This window comes from Phyllostomus discolor, chromosome 5, assembly GCF_004126475.2.
Source record: "Phyllostomus discolor isolate MPI-MPIP mPhyDis1 chromosome 5, mPhyDis1.pri.v3, whole genome shotgun sequence".
Taxonomy (NCBI): Eukaryota; Metazoa; Chordata; class Mammalia; order Chiroptera; family Phyllostomidae; genus Phyllostomus; species Phyllostomus discolor.
Window position 1 is genome coordinate 63,840,337 of NC_040907.2, and position 17,193 is coordinate 63,857,529.

Consider the following 17,193-nt stretch of genomic DNA (forward strand, 5'->3'; position numbering starts at 1 on the left):
ATTTGCTTATCTAATCAGAATTCTAACAAACTTCAATCAAGTGTCAGAAAATAATACTTTTTCATTATATAGGAACATTATACCACCTGGGCTTCTAAATATTGTGCAGAATTTTTCACAAATAGCAAACAAAGGTCTTTGTTAAAATCTCACAAAGTCAAAGCCACCACATTGTTAGTTTAAGAAAATAAAATTATTAAAACTAAGTATTTAAACACTAGTTCTATCTTACAAACTCAGTCATAAAACTTGAGAATTTAGTTATCAGCATACTTTAAGAGACATGCTTGCTCTCAAGAAACAAATTATGATTATTTAAAAATTAATACTACCTTCTACTATAATTTTGTTCCAAAGAAGACTACATACAATTCTTAATTCCACTGCAAACGCCTCAGCTACTATAAACAAAATCCCAGTTCAGGCATGCATATCAGAATAGAAACACAATAAAAATTCAACCTCTAGAAAATCTACTTTTTACACATTTAAAATCTAAATGATTTGATTTGACTGGCATAATTTAGTAGTATAGCTATTTTCCACAGAAGAAAATTCTTCACAAACTATATTTTAATATATATCTGAATGGCTAAAACTCAGAATGTGCCCCCTTGCTCAGTTTGTGGCTATGAGAATTTACAGTTGGAAAGTCCAGTGCGAACAATGCAAGCCTCACAGTCCTGGGTCAGACAGACTGGGCTCGCACCCTGACAAGTATGAGCCTGTTTCCTCACCTGGGAAACAGGGTGACACCATCTACTTTGCAGGGTGGCTATGGGTATATGAGATAATGGGTAAAACTGAGTGGAGTGTACTGGGATACAGGGGACCAATCTAACATACACGTGCTAGGTGCTGTTCTAAATGCTCTGTAATATTACGAGGTCAACCCTCACAACTACCCTCAGTGTTATATTATTTCCTTTTTACAGAATAAGGAAACCAAGGCACAGAAGAATTAGGTAATTGGTCCAAGGTCCTAAAACTGGCAAATGGCAGAACTGGGGTGTATTCCCCATTCCAGACCCCAGAACCCATTCTCTTAACTGTCATGTGTTGCGGCTTCAGTGGATGTGAGACTCAGGAAGCAGTATGTCCTACTACCAATCATTACACCAAATCTCCCAACCGGACAGACTGCCCAAAATAGTGTGAAGACACAAATCATAGTAAAATATTTCAGGTGTATCACTTTGGGTTGAGGAATACAATCTCAGTGAAGCTCCAAGCCAGAATTTGCCATTAGAAGGCTACTTTACAGAGTAGAATGCTACATTACATTCCTTATATACACCAATTATTGCTGTAGTATGAGAAACAGCATGCTATAATGACACAGGAGCCAAAGTCAGACCACCTGGTTTCAAATCCCAGTTCTAGCACTTACAAGGTAAGTTGCCTAGAACAGAAATCTCAGGTCTTCATTTTCCTCAACTGCAAAAGGAGAGTAAAACCAGTCTTTACCTCGAAGGATTACAATGTGATTAAATAATAAAGCTAGCTGCACCCTGGCTGGTGTGGCTCAGTGGACTGAGTGTCAGCCTGCAAAGCAAGGGGTCGTCGGTTTGATTCCCAGTCAGGGCACATACCTGAGTTGTGGGCCAGGTCCCCAGTAGGGGGCGTGTGAGGGGCAACCACACAGTGATGTTTCTCTCCCTCTCTTTCTCCTTCTCTTCCCCTCTAAAAATAAATAAATAAAATCTGAAAAATAAAAAACTAAAGTTAGCTGCAAACTTTAGGCAACAACATTATTAAATATAAGTATATACATGTAAGAGGCCTGGGGTACATGGTAAGCACCCAAAAACGCCAGTTAGCTATTATTAGATATTTTACTATTTGGAAAGAGTTCCATGATATTTTGTTAAGTAACTTTTTAGAAGTTGCAGAGCAGCAAAAACATGATCTTATTTGATCTTTTAAAAATTATATGTGAGTATATAAGTACAGGTATAAATTCTGTCCTATAAAGACCGAAGAACAGGAAAAACTGGAAGACAAGACCAGCCTGGGAGTAGGAAAGAGAAGGATGAGGGCAGGGCTTTCCTCCCTTTCTTCACACATTCTCACACCCATAAAGTATTATGAATAATCTCTACTTTTTTGTATCTTCCAAATTGTCTATGAGTGAATATATTTTTCATATGAGGAAAAAATCCAAGTTTTTAAAAAGAAATTAGTAATAAGCAGAGGCAATGGGGATGAATAGCACCACTCTCAAACACCAAAACCAATGGCAGAATGGCATGAGCAATAACATATATATGTATATGTTATTATACATATACATATGTATATACATATACATATACATATGTATATATGTATATATATATGTTATAGTCTATATATAGTCTCTCTCTCTATATATAATATAATTTACATCCAGGTCAATCAGTTAATTACATGCTGCTTCAAGAGAGCAGCGCATGAAGTTACACAGGTATATACTTAGAATCTACGTCACACCATCTGGCATTTCATTATAGACTGACTTTTTAGTGCTCTGTTTTCATCTTTTTGGTCTTGGCTCTCCAGTTAAACGTAGTTTTCTTCTGGACACCGTTGTTCCAAGGGAGCTGCAGAGGGTGCTGAAGGATGACTGGAATGGGCGCCAGGGGCAGTGCCACTCCCACCATTTCACTAAGTGACCCTGAGCCGGTCCCAATTTCTTTGGTTTTCCGTGTCCACATTAGGAGGTCAAACTAGATGACCTCTAAAGAATTTTCAGTTCTATCATCTATGATTTTTACATTCCTCATGGGGCTTAAAATAGAATCAAGTATAGCTATTTATATCAAAATCTCTTTATCACATTTTTATAACAGAATGTGAGCACACTGTCTTCACAACCACGTGTTTAACAAATGAGATTCTACTTAATTTCAACAATAAAAATAAAATTATTATGCATAACCATTTACTTGGAACAAGAAAGTTAAAGCACAACAAAGTTAAAAACATGTATTAACTCATTCAATCTCAAAAATAACTCAAATAGTTATTTTCCCCGTTACAGATGAGGAAACAGACCACCCAGAGTTTTCTCGCCCAAGGTGGCATACTAGAATGTGACAAAGCTAAGATTCAAGCCACAGTAGTCCAGCACATTTAATTATTATACCCTCCTGGCTTTAATGTAGAAGAGAAGGGAATATACAGTGTGTGAGCTGCTTTTTCAGACTGAACATACACACAGGTACTCATCTCTCTACCAGCTCACCTTGAGATGAAATTTATAATCAGAGAGTAACTGTTCCAATTGAGTAACTAGAATGCATTGCAAAGCATATAAAATATTAAAATTCAAACAAGCAATACACAAAAACATTTTTGAAAAATCTAGAATATAGAGCCCAATTGCCAGGCTTTCCCCAAACTATTATTCCTTCCTCCTTGTGCTTCTGGAACTTTGCATTAACCCAACTACAGCACAGAGCTAACCGTAATGAAACCCCTCTCTGCACCTAAACTGAGTTTATGGTCAGCAGGCCTGTCATCGCACTGTTTGCACCCTGCTTCATTATGAGATACCATAATTGACCCATGGTAGGAACCCAATTAAGTCTGCTGAATAAATGTCAACAAAGTTCAATGACATATTAGTGTGAGGCATGCCACTGCAATACCATGATAAAGAAGAGCCAACACTCAGGCCACGCTGCGACTCAGAAGGGCCTTCAGTCAGATCTTGACTGGTGCCAGCTTACAGAAGCAGGAGGCTGAGTTAGTGTATGAACCAAGAGTGTGACAATTTACAGACGGTATACCAACTTCAAATTCTTCCAGTGCAGGGGTAGGAGTAGCAGCGATCACATTCTTACATGAGAATTACTAAGAAAAAGAACAAAAAAGAAGCTTTCTTTGTAAAGCTGAAAGTCAGCTAATAAGTTCAAATAAAATTTAAAAACAATTACCATTTATTAGTATTTCATTCCTAAAATAGTAACAAAATCTAAATGGAAATAACACAGAAACTAAACATCATCTGTGAATCTGTTCTGTAACAATGTAGTCATCTTTCTGTAATATTTTTTCAGTGGTTAGCCCAAATTCAGTCATTAGGTACAGTTCTCAAATTGTGGTCCCAGGACTCGCAGCATCAATGGCACCTAGCCACCTGCTAGAAACGCAAATTCTCAAGTCCCACTTCAGATCTATTGATGCAGAAACTCCTGGGGTGGACCCAGAAATCAGTGCTTTAACAGATCCTCCATGGAATTCTGACGAGTACAGTTTGAGAACATGGCTGTTCTCTACAAAATTGGTTTGGTGTAAGTTAGTACCCTATTTATGCAGTTTAGATTAGAGAATGCCAAAAAGGTATTCTTTTCTAAGGGTGCCATCAAATGGGCTCCAGAATGTAAAAGTGTCCCAAAGTACCAAGTAAAGGTTGAATGTAACAGTCCTGGGGAACGCCTGGCTAAGGCCTCCTCAACACTGGAAGGTGAGGAGAACCTTTGAAAATCAAACAGCATGACCGTTGAAATTCATGTACCTTTTTCACATAACTACAACATAACCGGTCTACTTCTGTGTATAAATCCAAGAAACACTCTTGCATGTGTACGCTAGAAGGTGTGAAAATAAGCAGCAGCCCTCACGCCCATCAACAGGAAAGTGGACTGCAGCATCTCTGAAAAATGGACTGTCATACAGTAATGGGAAAACATCAGTGACGTACAATGTACATGAACCTCAACAATATACTTTTGAGTGGATGAATTTCAGCCTTATATAAAGTGAAAAACATCTCAAAAGATAGGGCATATAACATACAGTTTCTAGTAATGTAGTGTGTATGAAAAACTTCAAGTTTCAATAAAACTGTATTTAAAAAGATACCAAAGAAATGATGAATATAGGGTTCAGTAAACAGTTGCATCAGAAGAGGCAAGTAGGAAAAAGGGATGGAGGGGCCCGCATGGTTCTTTAGAGGTTCCTGTCAAGGTCTTTGCTTTATGTTAGGTGGTTCTTATTATTATATTATTAAAACTAAATAAATAAATGGACCAATTATGAGATTGTGTCATGAGCCAAGGATTATAACTAATCTGATTCTCTGTACCTAAAGTACTTTTAAATATATTTTTTAATATATAATGTTCCTAAAATATTTTAAACAACTCTAAATTCTACCCAGTCTGGCTACGAGACACCAAAAGCCCTGGGTCCTAGGCCTGCCAACTGCCAAACTCAGGGGTTAAACTGTTTTGGGTCACAGAATCCAATACCAATGACCCTCCCTCCTTAAAAGCATTGTATTGAAATAGGCATTTTGAGCTAGTTCCAGAGGATCTATGAAGCATACACAAATCTTCGAAAGATCCATGCACAGGAAGTTAAGGACCCCTGTACTAGCCAACTGTGTGGAACTGTAGGAGAGAACTACCACTCTAAGCCCCTATTGCGGCCGGATGTGGCTCATCGGCTATGCCATTTATCTGTGTCACGATGGCTGTAGTAAGAAGTAGATATAACACTATTTTATTGATGGAAGAATCTGAGGCTCAGAGAGATTAGTTGACTTATCCAGTTACAAACCGGGAAAGCAGGTATAAAAACCCAGCTATTTAACCTGGAAGATAAGAATAAAAACAATGATTCCAAAGCCTCACAGACCCCGGCCTCCTCTTGACACAGAGCAAGTATCCAGAGCAAGATATAAATTCTCTGAGCCTATCTCCTTGTTATAAAGTAACACAGCTGATGGTTTGTATTTATTGATGATTTCTAAATTTTCTTGCTTTTATATGCTAGGTCCTACGTAGGATATTTCTAAAACTTGGATACAGAAGGAGTAATGTTGAAGGTGCCACTTTTTAGCTAGGAAAGCACAACCACCAGATTACTATCAAGTAGCAACAGATTGACCAACCCAAGACGGGGACCTTGAGAACCTAGACTAACTCTCAGGTAGAAAGTATGCCCTGTGGCTGGTACTCATCTTGGTTATAGCATCTACTAGCCACTCAAGCTCTGTATACAATTTTAAAATCATATGTAGTGCTACAACTCTTTTAGAACAATATTCTTCGAGCAGTGGCCTCCCATCTTAATGTTTCCAAAATGGGCTCCTTTTTCAGCAGTCCCAGCACAAAAACATTACAGCAAACTGGGCAGCTGATGGTCAGGGACTGGCTGGCCAACTTAGCCTGTGACGATAAGGATGGCAAAGGACAGACAAGAAATACTTCAAAAGCTATACTAATAAAATTGGTGACAAGTAAAAAAAAGGGAGGCACTTATTCTTTATGAAAAAACTTGTCTCTGGTACCAGACAGAAGACACTGTCTCTTAGATGAAGAGAACAGAGGAGTAAGGTTAATTAACACTGGGTTTGGTTTAGTGTGAAGAGAATGAGCTCAGTGTAGAACGCACTGGGTTTAGAGATGCCGTCATGAAACATTCAAACGGGGATAAACTCTGGGGCTGGGAGGTCAAAAGGCATCCAGGCAGATTTGGCATGTATGTGATCATTGCATTCATACAGAAAAAAAAGGGGAAACAGAAGGAACCCCTAAAGGACATCAATATATACCAGGTGAGTGAAGATAATCTAGATATAAGAGATAAAAAAAAAAAAAAACAAACACGTAGCCAGGCTTTGGGAAAAGCAAGGGAAAAAAGTTTTCAAGTGGGAAGTGCGATGAATGGCAACAAATGCCATTGAAATGGTAAGATCTGAACAGAAAAAAATATGTTGAACTTGGTGATTAGTGAGGAATAAAAATGGAAATTGGATTTCAGAGAAGTGATCAGCAAACACGAAAAGGAGATAATAAACAAAGCTTAGAGTGACAGAATATGTTTGGTGTCTTTGAATGGACAGACTTTATCAGAGGCTCATTGACAGATCCACTAGTGATAAAAAAAAAGATCCTCTCCTTAAGTTGGTCCTTATTCAACTACAGCACTTTACATCAAATAGAAATATTAAGTGCTCAGTGAATGTAAGCTCAGAAAATGTATTTTTCCAGGCACTGTTCTAGATACGAACATACTTTCTTATTTAATCATCACAACCCTATGAAGCAGGCACCATCATCCCTAATGTACAAATGAGACAACCATGACACAGAGAAGAAAAGGGCAACTAGCAACTGAGTCAAGGTCCTGCAGCTAAGCAGAATGGTGGTCAAACCAAAAATTTCACTCAAAAGAATTAAGAGTGAGGGAGGGCAGTGTACGAAATAAGGGTTAACAGAGAATTGTAAATGTTAGCTAGGTTTGCACTGATTGTTAAACTGGCCACAGTTTAATTTCTATTTAAGAACTGTGTTTAATTTGAGTTTATCTTCTCTCATCTCAGATCCTACATTGCTAGGACCTAACATTTTTATGCCTCTTATGACACTTGGATTCTGCACTGCATTATAACTGTGTTTTCTCTCCTCCTGAGTGGCAAGTTGCTCGAAAACAGGGCTGTACTTGATTTGTCTTGCATCTCTACTTCTCATCTTAACAGCAGAAGATACTAGACAAACTGTGATCATTTCACAATATATACAAATACTGAATCACTGTTACACCTGAAATTAATGTTATGTCAATTATACTCAGTAAAAAACACAAAAACAAACAAAAAAGATACTCAATAAAGGTTGGTTATATGAATAAGCATTTTTACTTTTTAAAAGCTTCTGGGGGGTTCAACAAAATATTTTTAGTTTTTAATTGCTGTGTAGGGCTGTTGTCCCTCAAATGTTACTTAGATTGTCTATACTCAGAACACTTCCGGATCATACAAATTACTGATTTTGATGAAAATACTTCTAGAGTAAAAATCACATATATTTCTCCTGAACAAAACCTTTTCAAGATTCCCTATCACTTACAGGTCAAAGGTCATATCGCTATTTTCCAAGCTTATCACTAACCCACCCCGCCCGACTCTAACTGGCAAACTGCCTGTGCGTCCCCAAAGGTGTACCGCACAGGACAGGCCAGGGTGTGTTCCACAGGGGAACCACACCACCACCTCCTCCCCTCTGTCAGGACACAGGTGAAATTCTCTCTTCCGAAGCCTTCCCATATTTGCATCTTTGATTTTCTATTTTTGCTCTCTCCTTTACTATACTGTCAATTTCCTAAAATAAACTCCATAAGGCAACACCCATCATTTTTATGCTCAGGTCTGGCAGGTTGATGAGGGCTTAGTAAGTGTTTAATAAACATTTATTAAAAGGATAAATTATTAAAGTATAATACAGTAAATCTGTTGGTACTATACAATATTGACCCACTATCACAAGTAAAAAATTTAGGTAGTTTTCCATTATCAATAATGAACGGTGCACTTTTCTATCTCAATCCATAACTTCATGAATTCAAGATAACTTGTACCTTCATGAGCAACTAATTGTGATCACCACCACCAGAGACACAAAACAGACCCACAGAGTGCTAAAACCTCTCTATGAACTTATCAAACTAATAAGGCTTATATATTCAAGGCTTATATATTCACTGATAAGTGATAAGGAAAAACATCACTTATAAAGTTTTGGGACTGCTCCATTTTAAGCACAGGAAATGAATTAAAATCACACAATTCTGGGACAGTGCCTTTCCATCTTCTTATTTGTAGGTGCATATTACATAGAAGATACTCAAATGTCTCCTTTTATAAAATATGTGTCATAGGCTGCTTTGTCAAAGAGCAGCTATGTCAGGATTCTGGGTAGGCCAAGGATATCATCTGATTTCATGTTGGCCTTGAGGCCTTTGGCAAGTCATCTCAACAATTAACATTTTGGTTTTCTCATATAACGCCTCAGCGTGTTTGGAACATAATATACTCTTAACAAGTTTTGTCATTAGGCACAATGTGTTATGAGGTCTTCACATTTCATCCTAGAATAACCAAGTCCTTGCAGTTATCTTCAAACTTGTTTCACTCATGTTACATGACCCTAGGGCTTTATTATCTTCATTGTACACATGGAAGAAGAGAAGAGGCGGAAGGGTATAAAATGACTTGGCTGAAAAGACCCACCAAGTCATTAAAAGAACCTTCATTTTAACTACCAGTTTCTTCATCCTCTTTTCAAAAGAACCATGTTGAGAAACTTTTACTGACAGAAGGCAGAATGGAGTGTCAAGTATTTCCACCAAAATCAGTAATTTTACTTATTTAGTTTGAATAAATAACTTAATCCTCCCAGGCCTGTAGGTTAAAATAGGATTGGATGGATTAAGTTTTCCTGGCTGAAATCAAGTTCATAAGCCCATCTTCTAAATTTCAGGATAGCTTGACCTAAATTTTAACTCTAAAGGCGTTTTTTTTTTTCCCCTCCTCTCTCCAGACCTCACATTCTTTTCATATTTTGTTCAGTCTTCTAAATGTGTTAAGTCATACCTACTTTTTCAGGTCAGGGTCAAGGGTGCCAGGATTTTCTCCTACCTCAACAGTAAACCAATCCCTCCTTTGTCGTGAAGAATTCCAAGGCACCCACAATTCATAGCCAAATCTTGACCTAGACTCCAATCTGAATTGTTAGGGAAGCCCAGCATTTTCAAATTTCAGGAAACACCCTCTTACACTCCTGAACCATCTCGGAGGGGTGCCTCTTTTAATCCTCACCCCAATATGGAGTCCAGAATTGGGAAATCTCAATTCGCTCAGATTAAACAAGCACTCTATCAGCGTCGCAAGTAATGATAATTTAGCAATCATAACTACAGGGCCCGAAGTGGGGTAATAATCTCAAGATTCCCGTATCACACGTACTGAGAACAAATTATTTAGCAGATTCCATTTCCTGGGCCCAAGTGACTTGCATAACTGGGCAGCCAGCATAGGCTCAAAAGGGGGCAGGGAGCTCATAATTCAGTTTACTGTACTATACTACGAAATCCTACATGGAAATATTCTCACATATGCCTGCCTCTAAGATGATGCAAGTTCTTCCTCTACACATTTAACTATCGTCAGGGTTTTCTTGTTTTGCAGCGACCATGGGACGCCTAGTAACTCATTCTAAGGACAACTCTTGCGGATTGCGCTAAAAAATTCCGAAACCCGCAGCCTCTGCTGAGACACCGCAGCCCCAAATTTGCCATCTCCTCCCCACCAGTCTCCGCGTCGCTCGTCATTCCAAGCCAGGCGCCACCCTCTCTCCATCCAGAAGAGGGTTTTAGGCTCCCTGGGCCAGAGCCCTACCGTAGGCACAGCACTGAGACAGCCAGCGGGAGCGATCCCCAAGCTGGCACCTACCTCCCACATCTACCTTTGGGCGCGGCCAGGGAGGTCAACGTTCACCAGCTCCAACGGCCCGAACGGCTGCGCCGAGCCTCTCGCTGACAAACTGGGCGCCCAGCCAGGTGCCGACCCTCAACCCCGCGCCGACCCTCAACCCCGCTCCCCGCCTGCGCCCACGCCCGGACCTTCGGTCCCCGGTCCCGCCGGTGCAGTCGCCCCTCCCCAGGCGGGCACGTCACTATCCGCGCCGCGGGGTTAGGCTCTCACCGTCACGGTCCCCGGGAGCCGCCGGGAGACACCGCACGGCGTCGTACTCAGATCGCACAGCCCCGAGGGCCCGCTGAAGCGCGCGGCACTCAGCGCCCGGGGCCTGCGGCCCCGCCTCCGGCCCCGGCTCCCGCCTTCCCGGTCCCTAGACTGGCTCCGCTCCGCCCCTCGCAGTAGCCTCCCCGCCTAGGCAGGTCCTCTAGGTTCCCACCCCGCCCCTGCGCCGCCCAAACCGCAGGCCCGGCTACCTCCCATTGGCTCTGCCCGTTGCTAGGCAGTGAACAACCGCGGCCTGCATTGGTCCGGTGGGGGCCTGGGAGTCTCCTCCCCACTTCCAGAAAACCCGTTGAAAAAAGAAAACCTTATCCCTAGGGCCAAGTGGGATGCTGGCGCAGCTGTGGCTTTGGCACCTGTTACGCCCTGTGGTTCACCCGGCCGGGCTCTGCTCCCCGCCCCGCCTCACGCTGACCCGGCTCGGGGCCCGGTGGGGGAGGGGGTCGTGGTTGCATTTAAACACGTGTTCTGGGTACCGGTGAACCCCAACACCCATACTGGGAGCAAAAGTGAAGCTCCCCTGTAGAGCCACGTGCGCTTTAAAAGTGGAGAAATAAACCAAACAACAGCCGGCACCCAGAATTAGGTCAGGCACAGGAGAAGGGAGTTTCAAGCCTCGGGAATCGTGGTTGCAAACAACCGGGGGGCGGGAGGAGTTACAAGGAAAACTAAGGCGAAGAAAATTACCTAGGTGGAAGACAACGGGAAGACTAAGAAATGGCTCTTAAGGTCCACAAGTCCATACAGAAATGTCCCACGCCCACCCAGCAAAATATGTGAAAAGAAAGTGAATCCCTACTGCTGCACCCGTAGCCTGGGTCAGGCCTGCTCCTACCGGTTCCGTGTCAGCCTAAAATTCTCCAGGGAAGCAGAGGCCAGAGAAAGGAAAGATCCAATGGGAAATCACAGGCATATGGGTTGAGCTATAAACACAAAGATTTGCTTTGATGGCGTGTGCGTGTGTATAAAACAGAGGATTTATTTATTCAAGAGGGGGGAAAACAGGCTTGCTATTTTAAGGACGCTCCTGAGAGCACATTGAAACTAAAATACCAAAATAATGAGCCCCCCCAAAATGTTAACAATGAAGAGTAAAGGAGGGGCGAGCGCCCTCCTCCCAATTTACAAGCACATATCCCCAATCCTGGATGAAAGATCAAGTCAAGAAAATAAGCACGCCATAGTGACTACTTCAGAATCCAAAGAAATCCTCCTGTTTGCCTTTGGCATAAGCCAGGGGTCCCCAACCCCCCGGCCAAGGACTTATAAAGGTCCGTGGCCTATTAGGATCTGAACCACAGAGCTGGAGGTGAGCGGCGGGAGGGAAACAGGCGAGCCTCTCATTACCCCTCTTGCATTACCTCCTGTGTCTCCCCGCCCCCTCTACACCCCCTGTCTGTGGAAAAATTGTTTTCCACCAAACCGGTCCCTGGTACCAAAAAGGTTGGGGACCAGTGGCCTATGCTTTCAGGAGATCTGGCTGGATGCTATTAAGCTTAGTTGAATGATGACAGACCCATAACACTTTAGGGACCATCAGTGTTGAGCACCATCAGTGTTGAGGACCATCAGTGTTAAGGCAGGGCTGTTGAGGAAGAAGAAACCAATTATTACCAATAATTACCTTTCTCCCTACTCCAGAGTACTGATGATGTGTATGTTGGAGTGGGGGTAACCTCTGCTACAAAAAGGGGGATTGCAGTTTCAACTGTCCACCCCCAAAATCCCATATCACTTCCTATACTAAGAAGAAACAAATTAATGTGACAGGTTTTCTTTGAAGTAACACTTAAGCGTTCATTTTGACCATTTTGCCTCTTCACAGTAAAAATGAGAGCTCATTCTAATTAACTAGAGGAGTTGAGCCTGATGAATTAAACAAGCAGCGTCTAGCACACCCTTTTGTGACCTAACCATTCACAGAATCAAATTTTAAAGAAGGTTTGGATCAGGCTGAGGTAAACTCCAAAACATTCAGCCCTGCCCAGATCCCCAGGGATCAATCAGACCTGTGTGAATAAATCAGCAGTTTTTAATCTTTACCTCTTAGGACCCAATTTTCATTCTTAAAAATTATTGAGACCGCCCCCAAAGGGTTGTATTTATAGATATTTACCATACCAAAAATTAAAACTGAGAAATTTAAAATTGTTTATTTATAAAATAATAAGGATAAAAATACATCTTAATATAAATAGCACATTTTAATGGAGAACAACTGTATTTTTGAAAGAGAGTGGCATTATTTTAAACATTTTCAAATGTCTTTAATATCTGGCCTAGTGGAAGGCAATTGGACTTTCACACCTGCTGCATTCAATCTGTTGCACTATCTCAGGCAGCCTTTGGAAAACTGTACACTTGTAAGAGAATGGGAGTAAAAGTTAGCATTTTAGTATTAAAATAAAAATAGTTGTAAGTCGGGCCCTGGCTGGCGTAGCTCAGTGGATTGAGCACGGGCTGGGAACCAAAGTGTCCCAGGTTCAATTCCCAGCCAGGGTACATTCCTGGGTTGCAGGCCAGAACCCCCAGCAACCGCACATTGATGTTTCTCTCTCTCTCTCTCCCTCTCTCTCTCTCTCTCTCTCCCTCCCCACCTTCCCTCTCTAAAAATAAATAAATAAAATCTTAAAAAAAAAAGGTTCATTAAAAAAAAATAGTTGTAAGTCTATAGATGTTCTGAGATGGTCTTAGGGATACTATTGGTCCAAAGCTGTGTTGGTATGCCGTACCCTTTTCAAGGACTGGTTTAGGAACTGAGCAGGTTCCTAAACCTGCAATGTACCCCACTCTGAGTACATAATGGGAAGTATGTGTTTGTGTGTGGTAGGGGAGGGGTCTTTAAGGGCAGACTTTTATCTCTGAGAACCTGTTGGGAACTGCTCTGCCTGGTTTCAGAAGCTGTAACCCCCCCATGGCTAAGGCTGAGTAAAGAGACCTTAGGACCATAAACCACTAAGGAGACAAAGCTTATTTTCCTGGCAGGGCACACAGTCTACTGCCCCCTTTCACTTCACCCTGTTTGGCCCTGGGCAGATGACTGGTTAGCCAATGATGGGTAAGATTCCTCAAGAGAGGGACGATCTATGACAGGCACAGTCTCGAAGGGGCCCTCAGGGAAGGACTTGGGGGGCTATAGAAAAAAGGGGTGATGGATCCTCACCCCTCAGCTTTGATATAGCCTGAGTCCTCATTCTGTCTGGAAGAAGTCTCCTAATCTCTTGGCTGCCTTACTTCCCCCACCTGATTTAAGCCTGAAACAATGTTGGAGGGCGGCGCAGCCCTATGTTGGAACTGGCAGTTCCCCAGGGCAATCAGGCCTAAGCAAGAATACATAAAATCCTGTGAAAACTGCTTTGCTAAGAATGCCCTCAATTTTCTGATAATGATCCAAGCATTAAATGAGTTTGTTTCCCAAAGTTTTATGGCCCTTTAGTCAACTGACCCTGACTCAGAATAAGCCCTCAGAATCCTTTGTATGTTATCTAATGTTTGATCCGTACTGCCTGACAATGATTGATGAGCTTTACCTGTATTCCTGTGCAAATTGAACCCAATAAAATCTCATTGAGGAACAGGTTCCTGGCCCTTCTCCTCTGAGAGACTGGCCACCTCTCACCTCCTTAAGCATATCATGTCTTGGTAGACTTATTCTCACCTGTGGTGGATGGGAGTGGGGCTCTGTGAACAGACCCCTCCCCCCAAGAGCCTATCGGAAGTCTTTTCCCTACTTCCCTTCCTGGTCATCCACCAGTGAGCAAAATATGTTTAGGGCTGTGGTGGCGCATCCCAAAACAATGAGAGAAAAGAGGAGGGAGGAAAGGCAACCCAGACCCCAGATGTCACTGAGGGGCTAAGTTAACCGACTCTGGACATGTGAGTCACATGTGCACATGTGAGCTAGTAAATGGCCTGTTGCTTAAAGCAGTGTGGGTCAGCTATTCAGTTTCTTACAGCCAAGACATCTTGACTGATATATAGGACAAGATAAGGAATTTGGCATCAGCCTGAAAATAATGTAAGGACACATTAAACACAGGGCTAAAGGAATTGGACTTGATAGAACTTTGCTATGGTAAGGAAAGATAAAGGATAAAGGTGCAATCTGGACTATTTTTTAAATGCTTTACTTTGGCTACTTTGCCCTTTTTTGCAAAATTAAGGGAGTATGACTATCAAGTATTGTTTTCTAAAACATATCAAAACATCCACCACTACTTCTCTATAGTTTGTATCATAGTGGTCAGAGTAATTCTTTTAAAACATAATTTATAGCAGGTCATTCCTCTGCTTTCTCCTTCATTCATTATTAAAGCCAAAATTCTTCCATGACTACAAGGTTCTTATGGCTGGTCTTCCATTTCCTTACCTCGTGTTCTGCAGCGCTCTCACTTTCTCAGGTAACCATGAGCTGCCTCACTGTTCCTCAGTCTTGCCAGGCACATTAGTGCTGCAGGACCTTTGCATCAGCTATGCCCTCTGACTGAACGTCCTCCCTCTTAACATCTGTATTTACCTCTCCCCTTTCTAGTCTACACAAAGTCACCCTCTTTGTGAGGCCCAACCTGACAACATTATTTAAAGTGGGAACCCCCCTCCAGCTTTCCAAATCTTTTATCTCCCTCTAATGTAATCTTCAACTATAGTATAACACCTACTTATTTTATTTGTTCATTCATTTGTTTGGTCCATCCTCCCTTTATGGAATGTCAGCCCAACAAAGGCAGAGGTTTTGTTTGCTTGTTCACTGATGTGTCCCCAGCACCGAAAACAGTGCTTGGTACTTAGTGGTTGGTGCTCAATAATCATTTGGTGAACATAACTTCGAACAAATGTTTTTTAATTTCAAAGAATTGCCTTGGCAAGCTAATGTATACTCATTACAGCGATGCTGCTCAAAAGCGATCACATCAGTCGACACTGAGTTATTGAATCCTTTCCTTGAGAAGAAGTCTAATTTTCAGAACAATCCAAAAGTTAGAGCCAATTCTGTCGAACACATTCTGGAGGAGTGTTGAAAATGCCAAACCTGTGTTTTCCAACTAAGTTACTGCATTTGGGTGGATAGAGAAAGGTAAAAAAATAAGATGTATTTGATGTTTTTAAGACACACAGTAAACTGACTCTGAACATGATTTCAGAGAGGAGTTCTAGAAATGTACACAGGTAACAAGTTTCAGGAAAAAATATACATATACATATATTCTGTATGTTTGTGTGTATGTGGAACGACTCTCTTCCAATCTGTCTGCAGACTTCCATTCTTGCCCCCATTACATCAGAGTCTTTCAAAAATAAAAATCCAATGCTCTCTCCCACTCCCTTACAATTAAGAACCTTTAATGGCCTCTCATTGTATTTGGAATGAAACTGAATTTTCTGCCCAGTCTTGCACACATGATCTGGCCCCGAACCTGTAACTCTCACTCTGGCATACAAAGTGCCAGCCACAGCAGCCCGTGTTTTGGTCCTCTGGCCCTTTGCACCTGCTACTCAGTAGGCCTGGAAGGCTCTTCCCACAGGGTTCAAGGCTATGGTTCTTTTTCATCATTTGGATCCCACATTCATATATAAAGCAAACTTTGCAGGCTTGGTTTTATTTGTTTGTTTGTTTGCTTGCTTATGGTCTGCATTATTGCACTAGAACATAATAAGCCCACGAAGATGGGGACTTTACCGGTCGAGTTTGCCTCCGTAGCCCCCGTAGCCCCAGCCCCTCCATGCCTGCACTGAGGGCTGTTCACCAAACTGTTAATGGGGAAATTAGGTGGGAGGTGGATATTAGGAAAAGAGCATCCACTTTTCACTTTATTAACTTCTGTTATAAATGAATTTTTGTAAGTATGTATTGTAATTTTAAAACACTTTAATTTTGCTGAAATAAATAGGCTCTGACTTTACTATGTATTGAGTTAATAATCTACCCTTATTTATTCATATATGTTTCTCAGAAACTAGTGTATTAAATACCCTGGCAAACATCCAGGCCACACAGCTTCTACTAATACATGTATGCAAATCTGGGTAATAACGGGTTTTTATGAATTACAGCTTGCTGAATTGTTTCAATAACAGCAACAATTTCTGGATCTAGCGAAGAATTTCTTAGGGCCTGTATGCTGTAACAGATGAGAAGATGGGCTGGGCTGCCTTTCCTTAACGGCCCCACATTCATTAATTCTGTGTTCTAGCCAGGACTTTCTTTCTGGCAGTGGCAGGTGTATAAACAAAGTCTTGCTGGATACTGTGCTGGGAACTTCATGTCTGTGATCCCATTTTACTCAAGATAAGTTTAAGGCTGAGAGTAATGAACTGTCAGATAGTATAGAACAGCTTCCAAGGGCCACAAAACCTCAGAGCCCCACACATGGGCTGACGTAGCCAGGGCCACCCCATGGGAGGGGAGGCAGTGGAGTAGGGCCTTGAGGCAGTCTTCACTCTGCCAGCCAGGTAACACCAGGCTGCCAGCTCTGCTTCCTGACTTCTAAAGGTGGCCTTACAGTCAGCTGGGTGCGGCTCCTCTGCCTATCTGAGCGAATCTCTGCATCATGCTGCACTTCCAGGGATGATCCATTTCTGACCAATCCCTTGGGCGTTGGGCCAGTAGCAGTCCAGCTTGAAATGACAGTCCTGTGCCACTTAAGAAATGCTCTCTGAGTGTACAG

The 17,193-nt window shown here is 41.8% G+C and overlaps 1 protein-coding gene across 8 annotated transcripts in view; it reads right to left on the reverse strand.

Moving 5' to 3' along the window:
- Positions 1-10,622, reverse strand: part of LOC114497542 (SSX family member 2 interacting protein) — a 45,239-nt gene extending 34,617 nt beyond the window's left edge. For 5 of the 8 annotated variants that reach the window (XM_036026355.1, XM_036026354.1, XM_036026353.1 and 2 more), the window contains exon 1: positions 10,475-10,622. The gene's annotated coding sequence lies outside the window, so the exon portion shown is untranslated. Of the gene's footprint in view, positions 1-10,222; positions 10,330-10,474 lie in introns of those variants that run through there. The other 3 variants (XM_036026357.1, XM_036026356.1, XM_036026351.1) reach the window with 1 other exon arrangement.
- Positions 10,623-17,193: the final 6,571 nt, after the last annotated feature.